The sequence below is a fragment of the Ovis canadensis genome, chromosome 26 (genome assembly GCF_042477335.2).
Source record: "Ovis canadensis isolate MfBH-ARS-UI-01 breed Bighorn chromosome 26, ARS-UI_OviCan_v2, whole genome shotgun sequence".
Taxonomy (NCBI): Eukaryota; Metazoa; Chordata; class Mammalia; order Artiodactyla; family Bovidae; genus Ovis; species Ovis canadensis.
The window spans coordinates 16510683-16534534 of record NC_091270.1 but is presented as its reverse complement, the minus strand read 5'-3'; the positions used below and the strand labels follow the sequence as shown (position 1 = coordinate 16534534).

Genomic DNA, 23852 nt, shown 5'->3' with positions numbered 1-23852 from the left:
GCTACTGAAGCCTCTATGCCCTAGTCTGTGTTCTGCAACAAGAGAAGCCGTTGCAATGAGAAGCCTGCGCACCGCAACTAGAGAGTAGCCCCAGCTCACTGCAGCTAGAGAAAGCCTGCACTCAGCAGTGAAGACCCAGCACAGCCAAATAAATAAATAAAATTCTTTAAAGGCACAGGTAATCTTAAAAAAAAACAAAAGGAAAGTTATCATAGGTATACTCTGTAGTCCTTTATCATATTTCATCAGTTTTTACATGTACTCATTTTTGTGTCTGTATATGCACATGTATTATATTCTCTGCAGCCAAAGATGGAGAAGCTGTATACAGTCAACAAAAACAAGACCAGGAGCTGACTGTGGCTCAGATCATGAACTCCTTATTACCAAATTCAGACTGAAATGGAAGAAAGTAGGGAAAACTGCTAGAACATTCAGGTATGACCTAAATCAAATCCCTTATGATTATTCAGTGGAAGTGAGAAATAAATTTAAGGGCCTAGATTTGATAGATAGAGTGCCTAATGAACTATGGAATGAAGTTCGTGACATTGTACAGGAGACAGGGATCCTCATCCCCATGGAAAAGACGTGCAAAAAAGCAAAATGGCTGTCTGGGGAGGCCTTACAAATAGCTGTGACAAGGAGAGAGGCAAAAAGTAAAAGAGAAAAGGAAAGAGATAAGCATCTGAATGCAGAGTTCCAAAAAATAGCAAGAAGAGATAAGAAAGCCTTCTTCAGCGATCAATGCAAAGAAATCGAGGAAGACAACAGAATGGGAAAGACTAGAGATCTCTTCAAGAAAATTAGAGATACCAAGGGAACATCTCATGCAAAGATGGGCTCGATAAAGGACAGAAATGGTATGGACCTAACAGAAGCAGAAGATATTAAGAAGAGGTGGCAAGGATACATGGAAGAACTGTACAAAAGAGATCTTCACGACCCAGATAATCATGATGATGTGATCACTAATCTAGAGCCAGACATCCTGGAATGTGAAGTCAAATGGGCCTTAGAAAGCATCACTACGAACAAAGCTAGTGGAGGTGATGGAATTCTAGTAGAGCTATTTCAAATCCTGAAAGATGATGCTGTGAAAGTGCTGCACTCAATATGCCAACAAATTTGGAAAACTCAGCAGTGGCCACAGGACTGGAAAAGGTCAGTTTTCATTCCAATCCCCAAAAAAGGCAACACCAAAGAATGCTCAAACTATCGCACAGTTGCACTCATCTCACATGCTAGTAAAGTAATGCTCAAAATTCTCCAAGCCAGGCTTCAGCAATATGTGAACCATGAACTTCCAGATGTTCAAGCTGGTTTTAGAAAAGGCAGAGGAACCAGAGATCAAGTTGCCAACATCCACTGGATCATGGAAAGAGCAAGAGAGTTCCAGAAAAACATCTATTTCTGCTTTATTGACTATGCCAAAGCCTTTGACTGTGTGGATCACAATAAACTGTGGAAAATTGTGAAAGAGATGGGGATACCAGACCACCTAACCTGATTCTTGAGAAATCTGTATGCAGGTCAGGAAGCAACAGTTAGAACTGGACATGGAACAACAGACTGGTTCCAAATAGGAAAAGGAGTACGTCAAGGCTGTATATTGTCACCCTGCTTATTTAACTTCTATGCAGAGTACATCATGAGAAATGCTAGACTGGAAGAAACACAAGATGGAATCAAGATTGCCGGGAGAAATATCAATCACCTCAGATATGCAGATGACACCACCCTTATGGCAGAAAGTGAAGAGGAGCTAAAAAGCCTCTTGATGAATGTAAAAGGGGAGAGTGAAAAAGTTGGCTTAAAGCTCAACATTCAGAAAATGAAGATCATGGCACCTGGTCCCATCACTTTATGGGAAATAGATGGGGAAACAGTGGAAACAGTGTCAGACTTTATTTTTTTGGGGCTCCAAAATCACCACAGATGGTGACTGCAGCCATGAAATTAAAAGGCGCTTACTCCTTGGAAGAAAAGTTATGACCAACCTAGATAGCATATTCAAAAGCCGGGACGTTACTTTGCTGACTAAGGTCCGTCTAGTCAAGGCTATGGTTTTTCCTGTGCTCATGTTTGGATGTGAGAGTTGGACTGTGAAGAAGGCTGAGTGCTGAAGAATTGATGCTTTTGAACTGTGGTGTTGGAGAAGACTTGAGAGTCCCTTGGACTGCAAGGAGATCCAACCAGTCCATTCTGAAGGAGATCAACCCTGGGATTTCTTTGGAGGGAATGATGCTGTAGCTGAAACTCTAGTACTTTGGCCACCTCATGCGAAGAGTTGACTCATTGGAAAAGACTCTGATGCTGGAAGGGATTGGGGGCAGTAGGAGAAGGGGACGACCGAGGATGGGATGGCTGGATGGCATCACGGACTTAATGGACGTGAGTCTTAGTTAACTCCGGGAGTTGGTGATGGACAGGGATGCCTAGTGTGCTGCGATTCTTGGGGTCGCAAAGCGTCGGACACGACTGAGCGACTGAGCTGAACTGAACTAACATGTATTTTTATTGTCTTTTCATTTTTATCACATGTATAAGTTCATATAGCCATCAGTTCGGTTAAGATACTGTGGAAATTCCCTGGCAGTCCAGTGGTTAGGATTCTGTGCTTCCAGTGCAGGGGGCATGAGTTCAGATCCCTGGTTGGGGAACTGAGATCCCAGAAGACCCACAGTGTGGTAAAAAGAAAATAAAACACCAAAATGATGCAGAACTGTTTTTATCACCAGATCTTTCTTGTGCTTCCTTTCTCACTACCAGTCTTTCCTATTCCCAGGCAACCACTAATTTGTTCTCTGTCCCTATAATTTTGTCAAGAATGTTATACAAATAGATTCGTACGGTGTATAATCTTTTGAGATTGACTGTTTTCATTTAGCATATTGGCTTTGAGACCCATCCAAGTTGCTTCATGTACCAGTAGTGACTGTTTTTAATTGCTGAGTAGTATTCCGTTTTAGATATGTTCTGCAGTTTCTTTAATCATCCACTGAAGGATATTGAGTTGTTTCCAGCTTTTTGCTATTACAAATAAAGCTGCTCCGAACATTCATGTACATTTTTGTGCAGACATAAATTTTCCTTTCATGTAGATAAATGCCCAGGAGTGTGATTGTTGGGTTAAATGATAAGCATGCATTTGAATTTTTAAGAAACTACTCAACTATTTTCCCTAGAAGTTCTACCATTTTACATTCTACCAGCAGTGTATGAGAGACCTATGTTCTCAGCATTCTTACCACCATTTGGTATGTTCACTATTTTTTATTCAGCTCTTCTCAGATGATGTGATATCTTACATGATTTCAATTTGCATTTCCCTTGTGACTAATAATATTGAACATTATTTCATGTGCCATTCATATATCTTCTGTGATAAAATGTCTGTTTGAGCTTTGAGAGTTCTTTATATATTCTAGATACAAATCCTTTGTTGGAAATGTAGTTTGTAAATAGTTTATTCTAGTCTATAGCTTGCTTTTTCATCCTTTTAACAAAGTCTAGGAGAATAGAAGTCTTAAATTTTAACAAAGTCCCGTTTACCAAGGTTTTTTCCTTTTCGGGACTGCGTTTTTGGTGTTGTTTATAAGAACTCTTCAGTGAGTCTGCAACTTCTCTGAAGTTTTATAGCTTTCTGTCTCACATTTAAATCTATGATCAATTTTGAGTTAATTTATATAAAGTGAGTTTCATTTAATCTAGAGAGGACCTTAGAGATGGTTTATTCACGTTTCCTCTGTAATTTAGAGTTCTTACAAAACATCTATCTCATTTGAGGCTTGGAAATATTAAGTGACTTGCTCACTTTATTAAAGTACTTATGCGTTATAGATAACTTCTGTCTGTCTCTTTCCCCTAATAGACAGTGAACTCTTTCAACGCAAGAACATCTTTTTCATATTTTTTCAAAGCATGTTCTATAGGTTAGTAGATGATGGCATTGAGAATGGTAATGTGTAGATTGAGAAGAAAAAACATTTTTAAGAAACATTCCAGGTTTACTGGAAACAAGGAGTGTGTGATTAGCATATAGTCAATTCTCATAAATACTTGATGACTGAAAATACCATTTCCTTTTTTATTTTGTGGTATAAATAATTCTACACAAAATTACATTTTAATTATTATATCATTATAATTTATATATAACATTATAATATAAATATTAGCTACTGGCTTTTAAAAAACCAATCTATAATTGGGAGACCAGAAAAAATGAATAATTCAAATTTTATTACATTTCTTGATAGAGTTGCTTATTAAGAACTCTTAATATGAATTTTCAGGCCTGAAGCTAAGTAATCAAATTTTGCCTCTAATGAGAGAGAAGGAGATGATTGAATTACATCATGTGCTTCTCCATGTAAGCTTTGTAGGATTCCAAATATATATTATCTTAGGACTATAAAAGAAATAATCTTTGGCTCTGAAATAATGATCTGAAAAATACCAGATCTCAAACATGTAAATTAGTAAATTAGAGTAGTTGGGACGACACTATTTAATAAACATTCCAAAGAATCTTTTAGCATCTTTAGAACCAGTTTGAGCTGTATAAAAATCTGTGTGTATATTCATTTCTTTACAGTCATAGGTTCTATAAGTGTTTTTTATTTCCAAGTTACAGAAATAATGTCGGATTTCCAACATCCTAAAAAGAATAGAAAATGGTATAATAACTAACATAGTTATTAAGCTATAAAGTCTGGGCCAGGAATCCTGGCTTCATATCTCACTCTTATTATTTACTGGTTTTATAGCTTTAGATCATCTTCACCTCTTTCCACTTCAATTCCTCATCTGTAGAATGAGTAATGGAATCTCATAGTAATAAAAGAGTAATCGTGTTAGATAGAAATAGTAGTAGAATCTGTCTCCTAGGACTGTTTTTACGCATCTAGATGCAGTTAGACGTGTGCCTTCTGAATAATAAGTGCTCGAATGTTCTGTTACTTATTTTTTCATTTATTGTTGCTGCTGTTAACTGTTACTTACACACACACATACATACATAAACTGTTTTTTAAACCATTCAGTACCAAACTTTAGCAAATGCCATGTTTTAAGTTATTGAGAATATACATGACAGTATGTGTACTTACTAGCTTGTTCATTTTAACTGCAGATTTAATGGACAAATATACTCTCATTCATTTACTCATTATTTTGCTGATGGACATAGAGTTCCAAGTGTTTTGCTATTATAATACCTATCTTCCTTGTACATGACCAAGAATGTTCATGGGATGTATACCCAAAAGTGTAGTTGTGGCATTTTAACATATAGGCATCTTCAACTCAAGTGGTTATTTTAATTTACACTGGCAGGATAGAGTTGGAATTCCCCATTTCGCCCCCTCTTGGTGTTCTCAGGCTTGTAAGTGTTTGTCAGCCTTTAAAACAATATGTCAAGCCTATCTTGATTTTTGTTTTTATTTCCCTTGTGCCTCGGTGTTTCCATATGCTTATTGGCTGTTTGGGGTTTCTCTTCTGTGATTTGCCCATTTGTTGCCTTTGTCCACTGCTCTGTCAGGTTATTTGCCTTTTGTTGTTATTCTTGTTTTAATTCTTCATCAGTTACTTGCATTGCAGATATCTTATCCTGCTCTCTAGTTTGTCTTTTCACTTTGTGTTTTCTTTGCCTTTTGTGTTTTAAGAAATCCCTCCCAACCTCTAAAAATCATAAAAATGGTCTGCCGTTTTTCTCCAGCAGTTTTTTAAATTTGATTTTTTAATTCATGGCTCTACTCTCTTGAAATTCATTTTTATCTATGTTATGAGTAACAGTTGTAGTTTTTCATATGAATGGTGCTTTTTGCACCATTTATCAAATAGCCCATGTGAATAGTCATGCATTACTGTAATATACAAGTTCCATTTTTAGGCTCTCTTATTTACTGCTCTGTTTGAACAACCTTGTTTCAATCCCACATTTCCTCTACCTTATGCTTCTTCAAAATTATTTTAACTGTTCCTGGCAGTCTTCTGTTTGAATTTTAGAGTAATTTCTTCATGAGAAACAGTTTATATTTTGTTGAAATTGTTTTAGGTTTTAAATGAATCCAGGGAAAATTTCTGTCTTTGTGATACTGAGTTTTAGTATCTTTTTGTTTCTGTATGTATGTATTCATTAATATGTTTTAGGTACCTTACAGTGTTTGTTTCAATTGTGAATGAGATATTTTCTCTGTTACGTTTTTCAGTTGGTTATTGCTGGTCTACAAGAATGCCACTGAGTTTTATATATTGACCTTATCTAGAGCATCCCTGCTGAACTCTTCTGCTAGCTCTAATTGTGTGTAAATTCTCTTATGTATTCTTTGTAGAAATCCTTTTGCTGCAGGCAAGGCCAAGTTCATATCTCACATTCCAGTTCTTATGTTTTATTTAAGATTTTTGGTGTCTATACTCATGAGAGATATAGAATGTGATATTAATAGTTTTTCTTTTCTTGCCACGTATTTTTCCTTTTTGGTGTCAAGGATGTAATAGCTTCATAAAGTGAGGTCTTTTCCTCCTGTTCTTTCAAACAGTTTTTACAATGAATAGGGACTGTCTGCTCTTTGAAAGAGTTGGTATTTCATCCTATAAAAATGCTCTGTCATGCTGTCTTTGAAGTAAAGAGAGAGAAATTTCATCTTTCCAAACCAAAATTCTGCAATTCTCCATTCCTCCCTATCTCCTGGCCTTTGGCAACCATTGTTCTAGTCTATTTCTCTATGAATTTGACTGCTCTGGGTACCTCATATTAATGAAACTCAAACACTAGAATTATAATATTAGTTTTCATTCAGGATTTTACTTCAGAGGAATTTTATACAGACTTGTAAACTGAGCACTAGAGTTATTGAATTCCTATTTGAAGTAATATCCATACATAATGGAATACGATTTACTGTTACTGAGCATGCCTAAAAGAATGCTTGTCAAGTTTTGATGATAATTCCTAATGAGAGGTTTTTAAAATGTATTAAGCAATGATATTATCCTTGAGATAGCCTCCTCAGGTGTCTTGGAGAACGTAATATTTGAGTATATGTTCACATGAATATCTGTGCAGTTTCTTTGTAGTCATTCCTCATATTAATGAAACTTTCAAACATTTGAAAAATGTTTGAGGTAGTTGATCACATTGTTTCAAAATACCCAGTTGGGTTTAAAGTAAATTGCATGTATTTAAGTCCTTGATTTGAAGAAAAATGGGCTTGTGTAAAGTATTTTAAAATATTTAAAATGAATGTCCTTGCTGAAAACAGGAATTCACTGCTTGGATTTTAAAATGCTTTACACCAACTGTTTTTTGCAAGAACACTTTTTAAAAAATGTGTGTTAAATAATTCTTGAGAAAGTAATATTTAATGCCTGAAAAGAGTTGGTCGTGAAATACAGCTTGAGTTTTCAGAATAATGTATATTTTACAGTTTAAAATCAGTAAAGTTTATTGTTGCAAGTGCATAATTCCTGAGGTTTAAAAAAGAATTGTTCTTATATTCTATATTAGAATCATCATTTTGTCTTTTAAACATTGATTTTCAAAAGAACATGTTTCCTTTCCTAAAGTTACCCCCTTCATTTTTTTCTCTTTCATCCATCTAATCCAATTATCTATGTCCCAAGGAATTTTGATACTAGAACCTGTGTTTCAATAATAGAAATGTGTTACATAATAGAAGCAGCTTAGCCAAGAGTGTCAAGTTCACATTAGAGCCATTTGTAGAATTTTTAAAATTATTTGTCTAGAAAACAAACAAAATCCCATTATTTCTATTTTCAGGCACAGAAGGCAGCCCATCTGTTGTTTATCTAATCTTGATTCAGAAGCATACTAAAACAGAATAATAGCATCCTATCTAACTTATGGTTTTAGCTTCATTTTCTGATAACAGTGTTTCCCCTTCACCAGACAATACCAAAAGGAATCAGCATTGTTTATGAAAGGACCATAAGAAAATGGGTATGTTTTGTTCTTCCAATATTAATGACAGCAAGTAATTCTCTATAAATATATAGTATATACTACTAATCGTTTTTTTCCCCCCTGCTACTAATCTTTAAAGTGGTAAGTATCCTGCCTGTGACTTCCTAGCACCAAACTGATTTTTCCCCAAAATTGTTCAGTGTCTCTAATAGAGGGAAAGAGGGAGAGTTACTGAAAAACTATTCTAAGTCTCTTACAGGAAAATATTTTCAAATATTATATTTTAGAAGTATAGACTATTAAATTTATTTTAGAAGTGTTCATACTATTATGTGCAGGCTGTAAAATGCTATCAGGGGCACTTTTGGATAAATACTTTAAAATATACAAGTCATTTTGGCCTGTGCTAAACAGACTAAATAGCCTAAGCCATGAGTTCCGTTTTAGTCTTAACTCAGATAAACTGGTGGTGGTGGTGGTGGTCATTCTTTAAGTTGTGTCTGACTCTGTGACCCATGAAGTGCAGCACGCCAGGCTTCCCTGTCCTTCACTATCGAAGAGCGCCGTCTTCGTCTTTTTTGGGCTACTGTTACAAATCCCGTAGACTAGCTGATAAAAAACAGAAAGTTGTTTCTTGTAGGCCTGGAGGCTGGGGAGTCCCAAGATCACCAGCAGGTGCCACGTCTGGCGAGGCTTGTTTCCTGGTTCCTAGACTGCCTGCTGCTTCTCCCTGTCCTCACAGCACGGGAGCCCATTCCCTCGTGGGCTGACCCGTCCCAGAGTGCCTGCCTCCTAGGATCATCACCACGTCCAGAGTGAAGTTTGAGGGCCCATAAACTGTCAGCCCATTGCAGTCCATAAGTACACCATGCATTGTTTCAGTCCCTTGAAATAATTCGAGCTTTCCTAACGGCCCAGTATATATTCTTTTTGTATATGTTCCTTGGGCTTTTGAAAATGATATGTATCAGTGGGAATGCAATACCAGTTAGATCAGGTTTGTCACTCATGTAATTCAGATTCCGGAGGCCACGTTGAGTAAAAGCAGAAGTAGGTGACATTACCTGTAATATATTTTATTTTAACACACCCAAAATATTATCATTTCAGTGTGTAATAAACATGATAAGAGCTAATGAAATATTTCACATTCTTTTTTTCATGCTAAGTCTTAAAAATGCAGTGTGTGCTTCAGGCTTCCAGCACATCTCATTGTAGAGCCAGCCGCATTGCAGGTACATCATGGCTGCCGGTGACTACGTACCAGGGAGCCCAGTTCCATGAGAGATGTGTCTTTAACGTCTCCCATTGGGGTTATGAACTTGGCTGTTACTCCTTTTCTATTTCTGTTATTAGGTACATTCAAATTTAGAATCCTCATCTTATTGCTAGACTCAACTTGTATCAGTATGAGATGCTCCTTTTTATAGCTAGTGATGCTTCGTTCTTTAGACACTATTTGACAGTGATATTGCCACGTCAGTTTTCTGTCCTTGTTGGCCTGGGTATCTTTTACTTTCACCTGTCTAAAAGACCTTCCATCTTAACATGTACCTCTGTGAATAGTGTATAGTTTTCGTTGAAATCAGTTGGACACTTTATCTTTTAATGAGAGTGTTTGCTCTGTTTATAATGTTGATATTCAATGCGTAGGCACCATGTTGCTATGTGTTTTCTGTTTGTCCCACCTAGTCTGTGTTCTTTGCTCTTGCCTTCTTTGAGAAGTATGAAGTGTTTCTCTACTTCTGTGATCCTCTGCCACAGAAGGATGGCAGAGTGTTGGGTGCACATTCGCAGACACAGCGTGTGTTTTACATTCAAGTCTAACTTAGTACTTTTACTGCCTCCCTGACACGACTGTTTCCTCCTTGTCACTTTTATCCTTTCAATTGTTAGATATATTTTTGGCATTAACATCATTGTTTTGTAGAGTTAATATTTACCCTCACAGTTACCTCATTGTTGGTCTTTACTTTTTTTTTATATTTCCATCAGAGTCTACTTTTCTTTTTCCCAAAGCACTGCCTTAATATTTTTTTTAGTTCATGTGTGTGGGTGATGAGTTTTCTCATTTCTGTTTGCCCTAAAGTCGTTATTTTGCTTTCATTTTCGAAGAGTGTTTTTGTTGGGTATAGAATTCCAGGTTGGTGGTTATTTGTTTTGCAGCATTTTACAGATGCCAGTCCATTATCTTCTGACTTCCTTGTTCTTGGAAAGTCAGCTCTCAGTGTTGTTGTGCCATTAAAAGCCACACCTTTTTTCCTCTGAGTGCTTGAACATTTTCTTCTTGCCTTAGGCACCTGCATAGCTGCAGAAACCAAAGTATGGTTTCCATTTTTGAGTCAATGGTCTGATTCTTGAACCAACTCCCTGCCAGTCAGTTCAGTTGCTCCGTGTCTGACCCGTAACGACCCCATGGACTGCAGCACACCAGGCTTCCCTGTCCATCACCAACTCCCGGAGCTTGCTCAAGCTCATGTCCATGGACTCGGTGATGCCATTCAACCAACTTATCCTCTGTCGTCCCCTTCTCCTCCTGCCTTCAATCTTCCCCATCATCAGGTTCTTTTCCAATGAGTCACTTCTTTGCATCAGGTGGCCAAACTATTGAAGCTTCAGCATCAATCTTTACAATGCATATTCAGGACTGATTTGTTTTAGGATTGACTGATTGAATCTCCTAGCAGTCCATGGGGCTCTCAAGAGTCTTCTCCAACTCCCCAATTCAGAAGCATTGATTCTTAGAAAATTCAGCCTTCTTCATGGGCCAACTCTCACATCCGTACATGACTACTGGAAAAACCATAGCTTTGACTAAATGAACCTTTGTTGGCAAAGTTATGTCTCTGCTTTTTAATATGCTGTCTAGGTTTGTCATAGCTTTCCTTCCAAGGAGCAAGCATCTTTTAATTTCACCATCTGCAGTAATTTTGGAGCCCAAGAAAATAAAGTTTGTCACTGTTTCCATTGTTTCCCATTTATTTGCCACGAAGTGATGGGGCTGGATGTCATGATCTTCATTTTTTGAATGTTGAGTTTTATGCCAGCTTTTTCACTCTCCTCTTTCACTTTCATTAAGAGGCTCTTCCATTTCAACCCCTGGAGGCATTTCTTATTCCCCTTTCTGTCTTTTCTCCACCCTGAGGGTCCCCATTTATAGTTTTTAACAACGTAGTTTGACAAGGGGCTTCTTCAATATATTCTATACTTTTTCCCTTGTATATATATATTTTAACCGATCCATCCTTCAGTTCACTGATCCTCTCTTCAGCTACGTCCAATCTGCTGTTAAGCCCAGAGACTGAGTTTTTAAATTCAGTCATTGTTATTATAAAGTTCTAGAGTCAGTTTTGATTCGCAGAAATTTTTCCATTTGTCAAGTATGTTTTTGAACAGGTGACGTTTGCATCTGATGCCTCTAGCTGATACCTCTGGATCTGGTTCAGTTCTTTTTCCCTTGGTCCTGTTTGTTGTTACACCCTCTTTTGCCTTTTTTTTTTCTTTTTGGTTGCATGTTGGACATTATGTTTGGAAAACCCTAGACATTCTGAATGATGCCGTCTTCTCTAGAGTTTCCTCTGACGCAGACCTCCAGTGGGCACAGAGTTGTCTGTTCACTCAGTGCCTGAGGGACTTGAGGCTGGAAGGTCCTTGTAAGCTCAGTCTCAGCAGCCTTAACCCACCTTCTCCCCCGACCCCAGGGAGCTTTCTAGCGTCTCGGTCTGGAAGTCTGGGGTTCCTCCCAGGGACCCCCTCTTCTCGGCAGGTCCTGAAGCCCACCGTCTGTCTCCTGAGCACCACGAGGTGACTGATACTCAGCACTCAGCCGGTTTGGGCAGCGTGTTGGATACGTTTTCTGACATCTGGACTGACTCGTCAGGCCTGCACTCGAATTTTTGTCTCCCCATTTCAAGGAACCGTCCAGAGCTATGTTAGCCAGCCCCCTCTGCTTGACTTTTTCCCTGCCTTTTCTTCACAGAGTGGACTTTGCTCAGATGCCCCAAGCGAAGGAGCAGTCCTCTCAGTCTCCAGCTCCCTCACTGGGTTTCCTTTTTGTTTGAAATCTTGGATTGTGGCTGCCTAAGGACCTCTTTGGAAAAGGCAATGGCAACCCACTCCAGTACTCTTGGCTGGAAAATTCCATGGGGGAGGAGCCTGGTAGGCAGCAGTTCATGGGGTCGCTAAGAGTCGGACATGACTGAGCAACTTCACTTTCACTTTTCAGTTTCATGCATTGGAGAAGGAAATGGCAACCCGCTCCAGTGTTCTTGCCTGGAGAATCCCAGGGACAAGGGAGCCTGGTGGGCTGCCATCTATGGGGTCACATAGAGTCGGACACGACTGAAGTGACTTACCAGCAGCAAGGACCTCTTTTAAACCGTATTTAGCTTTTCTAGCTCTTGGCAGGCTGACCTACGAGCTGCTTGCATCCGTCACTGGAAGTGGAGACACCCTGGGTGTCTTCTGTGATCTGAAGCCATATGTAATTGTATTGATCAAGTTTATTTGATACCGGGAAAAACAAGAACCAGGGGTCCTTGCTTGGTACCCACGGTTGTTTTTCTGATCAGAATCCCCAGCTTGCCTGGGCTGTTTCAGTGCCACGTGACCTTGGTAAGGAGGTGGAGCAAGCGGCCCACGCAGCCTGGAGACAGAGGAGCCGGTCTCCCCTCTTCCTTTGCCCCTGCCTGCCCAGGGCAGGCCTTGCGATGATCGGCTGCTGGTGGCGGATGAGAAGGCTGAAGAGGGATTCAGTTCAGTCCAGTCTCTCAGTCGGGTCTGACTCTTTGCGATCCCATGAATAGCAGCACGCCAGGCCTCCCTGTCCATCACCAACTCCCGGAGTTCACTCAGACTCGTGTCCATCAAGTCAGTGATGCCATCCAGCCATCTCATCCTGCAGAGTACATCATGAGAAACGCTGGACTGGAAGCAACACCAGCTGGAATCAAGATTGCCGGCAGAAATATCAATAACCTCAGATAGGCAGATGATACCACCCTTATGGCAGAAAGTGAAGAGGAACTAAAAAGCCTCTTGATGAAAGTGAAAATGGAGAATGAAAATGTTGGCTTAAAGCTCGACATTCAGAAAATGAAGATCATTGTATCTTGTCCCATTACTTCATGGGAAATAGATGGGGAAACAGTGTCAGACATTTTTGGGGGGGGCTCCAAAATCACTGCAGATGGTGATTGCAGCCATGAAATGAAAAGACACTTACTCCTTGGAAGAAAAGTTATGACCAACCTAGATAGCATATTCAAAGGCAGAGACATTACTTTGCTGACTAAGGTCCCTCGAGTCAAGGCTATGGTTTTTCCAGTGGTCCTCTATGGATGTGAGTGTTGGACTGTGAAGAAGGCTGAGCGCTGAAGAATTGATGCTTTTGAACTATGCTGTTGGGGAAGACTCTTGAGAGTCCCTTGGACTGCAAGGAGATCCACCAGTCCACTCTGAAGGAGATCAGCCCTGGGATTTCTTTGGAAGGACTGATGCTAAAGCTGAAACTCCAGTACTTTGGCCACCTCATGCAAAGAGTTGACTCATTGGAAAAGACTGATGCTGGGAGGGATTGGGGGCAGGAGGAGAAGGGGACGACAGAGGATGAGACGGCTGGATGGCATCGCTGACTCAGTGGATGTGACGTGACCTGTATTTTGTGACATGGTCACGTAGGTTTTCTTTTTCAGTTTGAAAAAATGACTGCTTTTTAGTCTTCCCTCCAGTTTCACTTTAAGGTTGAAAATGAAAACTTTCTTCTTAAAGTTTAGCACAGTGACTTTACAATCTTTTTGAAAGCAACAGTTGAGATTTTAGAAACACATCTCAGAGAATGCCAATAGATAAAGCCAAAAACAGAACATATTCAGGGTGGACTGCGGGCGGGACCCCAAACTGTGCTCTGTCTCTCCCAGAGTCTGTAATTGCTGAGATGGGTGGATATAGGACCCCAAGCACCCTGGGGACCGAGGCCCTCAAGTGACAGCAGAGGTCTAGGCTGAGCCAGGAGCAGTGTGGCCTGTGCCCTGGCGAGTGGAGAGCCACGAGGGTGGGAATGGGGCCAGGAGAGGGGTGGGAGACTCGGGGGCGGAGGGTGGGGCAGCACCTGGCAGGGTCTAGGAGGCACTGGCTGTTGCGGCTCGAGACAGGAACACCCCTGAACCTCCACCATGTAGCCCCCACGGGGCAGAGTCATCTGGCAGCCCAGGATCGAAGTTTAGAGGGCGAATTTGCAGCAGGTTGAATGAACGCCTGTACCCACTGTGGGTTCATTTTAAGTGCCTGGAGAGAGCTTGGTCAAGCCCTTGCTGAGCTTGAGTGAGGGAGTCTGACAGGAAGGACCGAGCTTAGGATGAAAGTGAGGTACAGCTAGTGTGGTGAGTCGTCCTTAGCTGGGTGGGTTCTGGGGATGCCCTTGAGTTCAGGGGTGCCCTTCAGTAGCCTCACTGGAGGCTTGTTTGGGGGTTAGAGGGGGCAGAAGCCCACTTGGAAGACATGCTCATTTCCAAGGGTGGTGGTTTCTGAAGCAGTTTATACTGTTCGGTTCAACTGTGACCCAGTGCCTTGCAGGGTCATGTTTGACAGGGGGCCTGAGCTGTGGGCACGGCCTTCCTTCTCCTGCACCCCACACTCACCTGTCGTCTTTTTGGCAGCCCCTCCCCCTCTCTGCACCCTGACGGTGGGCCTGAGCCCAGCCCCCGTTACCACAGAGCCCCTTGTGACTTAGCGGGTTCCGGTTCCGGGCTCCTGGGAGACGTGCTGGAGGCAGAGCCTTGGTGCCATTTCTCCTTAAGACAGCGGCGCTGGTGGTCTTAGTGTGAGAGCAATGGTCGTAGTGTGAATAGTGGTGGTCGTAGTGTGAGATCGGTGGTGATAGATCAGGAGCCAAGGTATCCTACCGTGAAACAAGAGTTGCCCCCAAGTAGGGAGCTGCCCCATTCCGCGAGGATGGGTCGCAGAAGGGCCCACCTGTGAGGGTTATTCCAGTGCTGCAACCCCAAGGCAAAGGCCAAGACAAGGAAGAACTTCGCCTCGGCCCAAGTCTTGGAAGGAGAGTGGCCTGAGGTGAGAGCAGCCGGGGGCTGGTCCTGTAGGATTGGCCCTCACCTGGCGAAGCGTTGGGGTTATGTTTTGTTTCATTAGCATGGCTGTGGGCCCTGCTGACCAGGGCGTTTTACCTTTACTGGACAGGATCAACCCCAGCAGTTTACCTTGTAAGAGGTTGTGCAGGTGCTGCTTGGAGGATGAGTGGGGACTCCACAAGAAGGGAAACACTGGCTGGAGGAGTCTCTGGGACATGAGGATCAAGCTAGAGAGTCAGTCCTTGAAGTAGAAAGGCTAAGTCCATTAATGTCTCCCGTCTTATAAAGCACAGACCAGTGTGTCCAGTATTTTAATTACGGGTACCTACTGCTTACGTGTGTGACATACACCCTCATAGATACACATGTCTACTACATGCTGGGCACTGTTGTGGGTGCTGAACACTCAGGATGTAGTAGGGGATACGTAGCCCAGGATTTTTTAATTTCTGCAAAGAAAAATAGAAGAACAGAAGACTCCGTGTGGTTCAGTTTGAGCAAGTTCACCACGTGGATGGCCCCGCGTGCACACAAATTGTGGTAAAATACATATAGCGTCAATTTAATATTTTAACCAGTTGATTGAATGACTGAGTAGCTTCAGTGGAGTCAGGCTAACAGATGGCCTTGGGGTGCCATCTACCTTTTTCCCAGAGGAACACTCCAAAGCCTGATGGCGTCCTTTTTTCTTCACTCTCCCCAGTGGCTCTAGGTCATTGGTCTGTGTGTCATTTAAGAATCTCTTTATCTACTTAGTCCTTAGGTTTATGTTTTGGAAAGCGTCTCAGATGTCCCTGGGTCTTGAGAAGGCAGGCCTGGATTCCGGATTCTCCCCTGCCATGTGCCTGCCAGGTCGAGGTGGAGGCTGAAGGCTGGTCTGAGTTGTGGTGGTCTGTGTGGTCTTGGGGTCAGTGGACCCCCTCTTCTCTGGAGGGGCAAGGAGATCCTTTGTGTGGAGCCTGGAGAGACTTGACAGGGCCAGTCTTCACAGTCTCGCTGTCTTTTTAATTTATGTTTGCATTTAGGTTCTCATTTGACTGTTTGCTAGGAGTTTCCAACTCCTTCGCGAGAACTACCAATATGTTTGGAGCAACTTCATAGAAGAGAAGAAGAAATTGCAGACCTGAGAACAGAAAGAAACAACACCAGGGTCAGTAGGGGGATCCTCATGTGTTGACATTTGCCCCGCGGGGGGTCACTGCTAGCCTCAGTGTTGCTGTCTTTAAACTCTGTCTGATTTTCAAGTCATTTGTCACATCTTCCCACTGAGCAGACCAGGATGGATCAGTTCGAGGTTCTCATACCTTGCTTCAAATTTATCATGAGAGCTAATGTAATTTTAGTACATTTGAGGGGGGAGTTCTCTTAACTTTGATTTTTGTCCACGCTACACTTTGTGTGGGATCTTAGTTCCCCGACCAGGGATTAAAACCCATGGCCCCTGCAGAAGTGTGGAGTCTGAACTACTGGGCCCCTGGGAAAGTCCACTCTAAGTTTAGACTGAACTGGCGGATTCCGACATGCCTTAGCATGTTTCTGGCTATAGCGTGAGGCTGAGAGGAGTTATGGGCCCTGAATTCGAGCATGAGGTTGAAGGTGCTCCTTTGGCCCTGCCCTGAAGCTGCTGCTGGAGCACCTGGAGTGCCTGGTTTCCTGGTACGTGCCGTCCCTCTGGATGACGGCGGGCAAGCCACAGGCACAGTCCCCAGCAGGCATGACCAGCGAGGTGGAGGTGCTCAGGGCGCTGAAATTGCTGTTTGAGCACCACAAGTCCCTGGACGAGAAGGTACCCGCCACCCGGCCATCCTGGATTTGTACACTTGCTGCCTTGTTAGGTGGATGATGCACGTATTTATGTAACTAGTTGACTTTTGAGCTTCTTGAATTCTTGTATATACATTTTTTTCTGTAAGAAGTCAGCGTTTTATATGGTTAAAAAGTGTTGCCTGCGTATGTGCTCAGTCATGTCCGAATCTTTGCAACCCTGTGGACTGTAGCCCACCACGCTCCTCTCTTCATGGGGCTTCCCAGGCATGAATACTGGAGTGGCTGGCCGTCTTCTACTCCAGGGAATCTTCCCGACCCAGGGATCGAACCTGCCCTCTTGCGTTGGCAGGCGGATTCTTTACCAGTGAGCCACCTGGGAAGCCCCCCGTTAAAAAGTATTAGTTGGCATGAATGTCTCGAGATTTATTACATTCTGTATATCAACTTGCAGATAAAAACTGGGTAATAGAATTAATTTAGGATAACATTTTGTTCTCTCAAACTTAGAATTTAAAGCTGTTAAGCAGATTTTATTGACGTTAAGATCAATGAGAGACATTAAAGGTATTCTGTTACAGTGTCCATGTATTAGGGTGAGTATACACTAAGAAGTGTACTAACGTATATACACACATCAACACACTGTGACTCGGCCCCTTTTATTTGAGTTGAGAGCGTGATTACGAGTAGCACTCGAAAGGTGTAGTTTGTTAGAAGAATTAGGTGCCACACATAAAGAGGTAAGTTTGATCAGTCATCGTGTAATTTCAGTTAAGGGTTTGTCATTTGAATCGTTTCATTTTAAAACAGAATGAAGGCTGTAGTGGTGGGCATCAGATGTTATTTCTCTTTCTGATTGAGGACCCGCCCACCTGGGGTATTTTAATAACTAGCAAACTAGCCTTGTGGCTCAGAGCTGCAGGATCTCTTCAGTGCCCCTTTGTCCAGGAGAAGACAGATTCTGACTCTAATCACCTGGTGGTATTCAGGGTGTATAGCATCACCATGTATTTTCTTTTTATGTTGTGTTTTCAGTTTCGAGTTGAGTTTTCCCAGGTGGATTTTTCTGTCTTTACTTATTTCTTTACTCTGATTCAATTTTTTCATTTATCCACATTTATCCACATTTGGTTTATCCACATTTATCCACATTCAGGGCTTCCATGTAAAATTGGGTTCAGTTCCTGATAGACTGGAGCTGCCCTGAATGTCGCTGATGAGACGTGGTCCTCTCATGCCCAGGTGCAGACCCTGAAGGAGCAGGACTGGGAGTGCGCACACCAAGCCAGCGTGCTGGCCAACGTGGCCCAAGCATTCGAGAGTGATGAGAGTGTGTCTGATGATGAGGGCGACAGGGTCACCCTCTTCAGCTTGGCCACTCAGCTGTCACTCAGCGGGCAGGGCGATGCTGAGACCCTGACTGTGATGCTGCAGGAGCAGCTGGATGCCATCAACGAAGAGATCTGGTCGGTGATCCCATAGTCGGCTCCCTGGAAACTCGGTTTCTCTGAAGAGCTGCCTCCTCCTAGGGAAATCTTAGTGTTCCATGTAAGAAACCTGAGCTCAGGTCTGCTTGAGGAATTTTCAGTTTTGAGATTGCCCTTGATTATAGAGCTCAGTCAGCCAGGGCGTTCTGACCACAGTGTGGTGTCAGCACTCTTTGGGGGCCGTTGTGGGGTGCCCCCCTCAGCTCTGAGCCCCAAGGTGGGTAAGGTGCCAAGGCGGTGTCCCCTGCGGCCTGTGCACCCTCCTGTGTCCCTCAGAGCCCCTGACGTTCTGGTGTAAAACCACCTGGAACAGAAAAGCTCGGGTTTTGGGGTTGGCAAATTCCCACTCAGATCTGCATTTTCCTTTTTAACTTAATGCAGTGTGAAGATTGGCTTGTTGTAAGACAGTGGTCCAAGGACATGTGTTTGAGTTTTTCTCATCTCATCAGTATATTTAAGATGTTTTTTTTAGACACCATCTTGGCAGTTAGAACAATTTACAAAACGGGATAGAATCCAAAGGCCGGCCTCATGGTGAGCAGGGGGCCTTGGGTCTGGGTGCAGCCGGGTGGCTGGTGGCCCCAAGGCCTGCCTGGTGCCACACCCGCACAGCTGTGCTGGTGTCCTGAGTACATGTTCAGAGTGGCCGCAAGCCGATGACCCTGCACAGGACCAGGCAGAGCTGCTGCTCAGACTGTTCTCGTCACGTAGCCCAGGCCGAGGTGCCCGTTCCTGTCAGCCAAGCGTGGGGGGGCGGTGTGGGGGGCGGTGGGGGAAACGCAGGGGGTGAACGAGACAACCACAAATGCAGGTGGTGCCGCCTGCCCATTTGACGCCAAGACAGACAGCTTTGTGGGCCATGTTTGAGCACAGACGAGCTCAGAAAGATGGTCTTTCTGCATCCCCGCAGGAAATATGGAACAGTTATATAATAATATTTTTATTTTTACAGCAAGTTGTCAGGTAAAAGTGATTTTTCCTTATGCAACAAGTTGACTTGATGTAAATGGGTAAATTCTGTCCATCAACTTGTTATCAACAGTGAAAACCTTTCAAGATGTATAAGTAGAAGTGAAGCAGGAGAGTTTCCTTCCTGTAAGAATCTTGTATTTTAATTTGAAAATCATTTTATTTGCATAATCGTGTATTTAAACTGCTATATAAAATCATCCATGACACATTAGGGGAGAAGAGCAGAAACTGTGAATTGTAGGTTAATGCAGCACATTGACATGAATCCAGAAACTCACACAAAGCTGGTGCAGAACTTCATCCAGTGATGCGTTTGTACATATTCAAGCTTTAAAAAAAAAAAAAAAAAAAAGAAAAAGATCAACTCAGCACTTCATCTGGTCTGGAGACTTGTGTTTAGAAACTCCAGCTTTTTCGTGAATTGCTGTTTTGATTATACAGAGATCCCGATTCACAGTGGAAAAGACTTGAGGCACTGACGTGCATCTCTGTCCTGAGAGCAGGGGAGGTAAAGCTTGTCAACTTCAGGTATCTCCTGAAAGGAGGAGAGTCGCCACCAGGGCCCCTTCAGAATGTTAGGAGTAAAGAAGTGAAATCAAACGTGAATGATCAGGGGCCAGTTTGTAAGACTCATTGCTAAGTTATTCTAAGGTGGAGAATATTCAAAAGAGGAAAATTCAAACCTTTTTGCTGAGATGTTAATTGAGCAACTGATTCTGGAATTTGCTAATCGTGACACAGAATGCCAGCCCAGTTTGTTGCCCAGACACATTCCTGTGCTGACAAAGGCAGTTGACAGGTTTTATTCTATTTTAGGTTGATCGAAGAAGAGAAGAACACGGAGCAGCGGGCCGAGGAGACTGAGAGCAGGGAGGGCAGGGGGAGCTTAGGCAGCCTCCCTCGTTTTAAATCAGTGAGCTCCCTCAACCTGCATCCCGCCTCCTCAGGTGCCAGCTCCTGCCCCCCTTGCCCAAGCCCAGAAGGAGGCGGCACCACCTGGCACGGGAGGGAGACCGGCTGGGCATCGTGACTCGGGTATGTGTCTGCCTCCTCCCTGCCGCATCCTTCCCCCAGGACACTGGTTTTCTTTATTTTGTTTGTTCTTTGGTTTTTCTCTTTTTCCTTAGAAGAAAATCAGGTACATTTGCTACGCTCAGAGGTCTAAAATTTTTTAAACTGCCTAGTCTTTAATCATTCCACAATGGCACAGTGACAAATTCGTCTTGATATTTGGACCGTGGGCTTAGCACGTCATCATGAACTCAGCCAGAGCCTACCTCTGTAACGTTGGCCCCAGCCTGTGCTGGGCACAGCAGCTGCAGGGAAATTTCTGTTTTCAGGGAGCAGACAGCTTCGTGAAGGTAACCATAGGCAGCTCTCATGGCGTGGGAAAGGCGTGCAGCACATTTTCCATTGGGGCTGCAGGGTGCAGGGCATGTGGTGGGAACAAAACCAAGAATCCACACTGGTCTGCTTGCTGATGGACCTGGCTGCGTGCTCAGGCCGGCTCTACGTGTGAAACCAGGTTAAAAGCCCAGGGCCCCAGGGAAGACGTCGGGCTGCCTCACTTTTCCGAGTCTAAAAATGGGATGACGACCTAGGGCTTTTGGTGACAGAGTGTGTGACTCTAAAGCACATGTTCCAGCTTTCTTGTGTGTTTGGCTTTGGTTTTGTGAGTGCATTGCTGTTTACCCCATGAAATCACGTGTACAACACTCTGCTTTGTAACTGGACTTGTATTATCACTTTTTTCTGTTACCACCCATTTCATGGTAGCTGCATTGTTAGTCAGCTTATAATTAAATTAACCGTGAATCATTTTAGCAGCCTGCGAAGTGGTAACTAGTCCATTTGGTGGTCTTTTGACACTGTTTTTATAATTTGCATCATTGGCTAATTGGTTGATATTTAAAGCTCTTTGACGATTTCTCTGTGGTTTCATGCTTGATTTCTTTCTGAGTATTTGTTAAGGAACAGTTCTGTATGTTTTCCTTGCTGTTGGAGTTCTCTGACGGTGTGCCTGCTTTCATCATTGGTTTTGATTTCCTGTCTCATCCTGTTGTCTGCTTAGTCGTCGTCAATCTAGACCCCTCCCGCACCCCCGAGGCTGTAGTTTACCCATCCCTCTCCCCTCCCCCGTCCCCCCACTTGCTCTGATCATAGCCCTGCTGTGGTCCACATGGTGTGTGCCCTAGGTCCGGTCTGTGCTTTGTCTTCATGTCTCATTAAATGGTGTCTTTTCCCCCATAGCAGTAAGTTGAATTGGTGTATCACTATGCAGTTACAGGAGAAGGCAATGGCAACCCACTGCAGTACTCTTGCCTGGAAAATCCCATGGATGCAGGAACGTGGGTGGATGCAGTCCATGGTGTCTCACAGAGTGGGACACGACTGAAGTGACTTAGCAGCAGCAGCAGCATGCAGTTACAAGCATAATGTAGATGGATCCTAAGCTACATATCATGTGTAATTCATAAATGAGATTGTGCTTACATAAAGAAATGATCCTCTTAAGTGTAGAATTAATGGACTTTCAGATATGCAGATGACACCACCTTTATGGCAGAAAGTGAAGAGGAACTAAAAAGCCTCTTGCTGAAAGTGAAAGAGGAGAGTGAAAAAGTTGGCTTAAAGCTTACCATTCAGAAAACTAAGATCATGGCACCTGGTCCCATAACTTCATGGGAAATAGATGGGGAAACAGTGGAAACAGTGTCAGAATTTATTTTGGGGGTCTCCAAAATCACTGCAGATGGTGATTGCAGCCATGAAATTAAAAGACGCTTACTCCTTGGAAGGAAAGTTATGACCAACCTAGATAGTGTATTAAAAAGCAGAGACATTACTTTGCCAACAAAGGTCCATCTAGTCAAGGCTATGGTTTTTCCAGTGGTCCTCTATGGATGTGAGAGTTGGACTGTGAAGAAAGTCTCGTGCCGAAGAATTGATGCTTTTGAACTGTGCTGTTGGAGAAGACTCCTGAGAGTCCCTTGGACTGCAAGGAGATTCAACCAGTCCATTCTAAAGGCGGTCAGTCCTGGGTGTTCATTGGAAGGACTGATGCTAAAGCTGAAACTCCAGTACTTTGGCCACCTCAAGTGAAGTGTTGACTCATTGGAAAGGATTGATGCTGGGAGGGATTGGGGGCAGGGGAGAACAGGACAACAGAGGATGAGATGGCTGGATGGCATCACCAACTCAATGGATGTGAGTTTGGGTGAACTGCAGGAGTTGGTGATGGACAGGGAGGTCTGGCGTGCTGCAATTCATGGGGTCACAAAGAGTCGGACATGACTGAGCGACTGAACTGAACTGACACACTATCCTTTCTGTGTTGGTGCTTGTATTTAAGACTGTAAATCTCATTAGCTTTTGCACAGTTAATGTCTCTATTAGACTCTTAAAGTATCTTCTATGGTTAATACAATGTAAAGACTGCACCTGCTATTATGCTAGCTTTCGTTCTTACATATTTTCACAGGGAACCTGCTTTAATGAATTTATTTTGAGAAGTTTTAAATCAAATTCTATGTCAGGATTTTACATTAATGTCCAGTAGGTGGTTAGATTTGTTCAATGTTAAAATAGGTGAAGGGTTAATGGGGCCTCAGTAGGGAAAGTGGAGATGTGCTGCTTGCAAACAGGATGTTCTGCCAAGGAGACGGACACAGCCTTGAGATTAATGGTCCCTTGCAAATAAGGGAACATTCCCTTCTTGTGATAAAGGCTCTGGACAGACTCTGCAGTAAGCTGGAATTTCACTCCCTTTTGCTGTACGATAACATTTATGCACATGTGCTGTACTGAACAAGTTTGGTCATACAGTCTGGAATTCTGCCCAGGGGGGCTATATAAAAATAAACCGTGAGCTTGCTTGTGCAGTTATTATTTTTCCTCTGGCCATAGTGGTGTCTGTCTCTTGTATGTGTGTCTTGTTGTTTTGTGTCATTTCACTCGTAATCTCCAGAAATCTCCTACAGCTGGTGCCCAACGTGGGGCTCGAGTGAAACCGAAAGGGTGAGTAACCTTGGGGGGATTTTAAATCCATAGCAGGGGAACTTTCAGGAAAATCATGGGGCATTCCTCACCCTAGCAGGGGAACTTTCAGAAAATCACAGAGAATTGCTAGGGGAATTCATGTACAAAATCATGGTGAATTCCTCACCCTAGCAGGGGAACTTTTAGAAAATCATGGAGAATTGCTAGGGTATTCATGTACATGGAGTTAGTCAAAGGACTTCTCCACTCCATAGGCGAGCTCTTTCGCTTGGTGGAGCAATATTGTCATTGGTTTCAATATCAAACTAAGTTACAGTTAAACTTGAAGGAATGGAAAATAATTCAAAAGTAATTAACAAAGCAACATCAGAAGGGTAATGTGATCCCTTTGAAGTTACGGACTTTATGTAATGCTATAACACTAATATCAGAGATATTATTACAAACTTTAGCATTTGAGAATGCAAATACTGAATGCAAACGTATACCTGGGACTTTTCCTCCCTGTCCTGCCATCCCACATACCCCAATCCTGTTCCCTCCCAGCAACAGTTACCCATCAATGCCTCATTAAAAGGACCTCAAATGATGATTTCAGACTTGCAGTCTGCT

At 42.8% G+C, this 23852-nt stretch overlaps 1 protein-coding gene across 12 annotated transcripts in view; it reads left to right on the top strand.

The window, feature by feature from the left end:
* LOC138431147 (liprin-alpha-1-like) overlaps nucleotides 1-23852 on the top strand; it is a 68608-nt gene that overhangs the window by 28562 nt on the left and 16194 nt on the right. For 5 of the 12 annotated variants that reach the window (XR_011253556.1, XR_011253559.1, XR_011253557.1 and 2 more), the window contains one exon: nucleotides 20058-20276. The exons of 3 other annotated variants lie outside the window; for them this stretch is intronic. The gene's annotated coding sequence lies outside the window, so the exon portion shown is untranslated. Of the gene's footprint in view, nucleotides 1-20057; nucleotides 20277-21522; nucleotides 23127-23852 lie in introns of those variants that run through there. 4 more of the 12 variants (XR_011253558.1, XR_011253564.1, XR_011253562.1 and 1 more) reach the window with 2 other exon arrangements.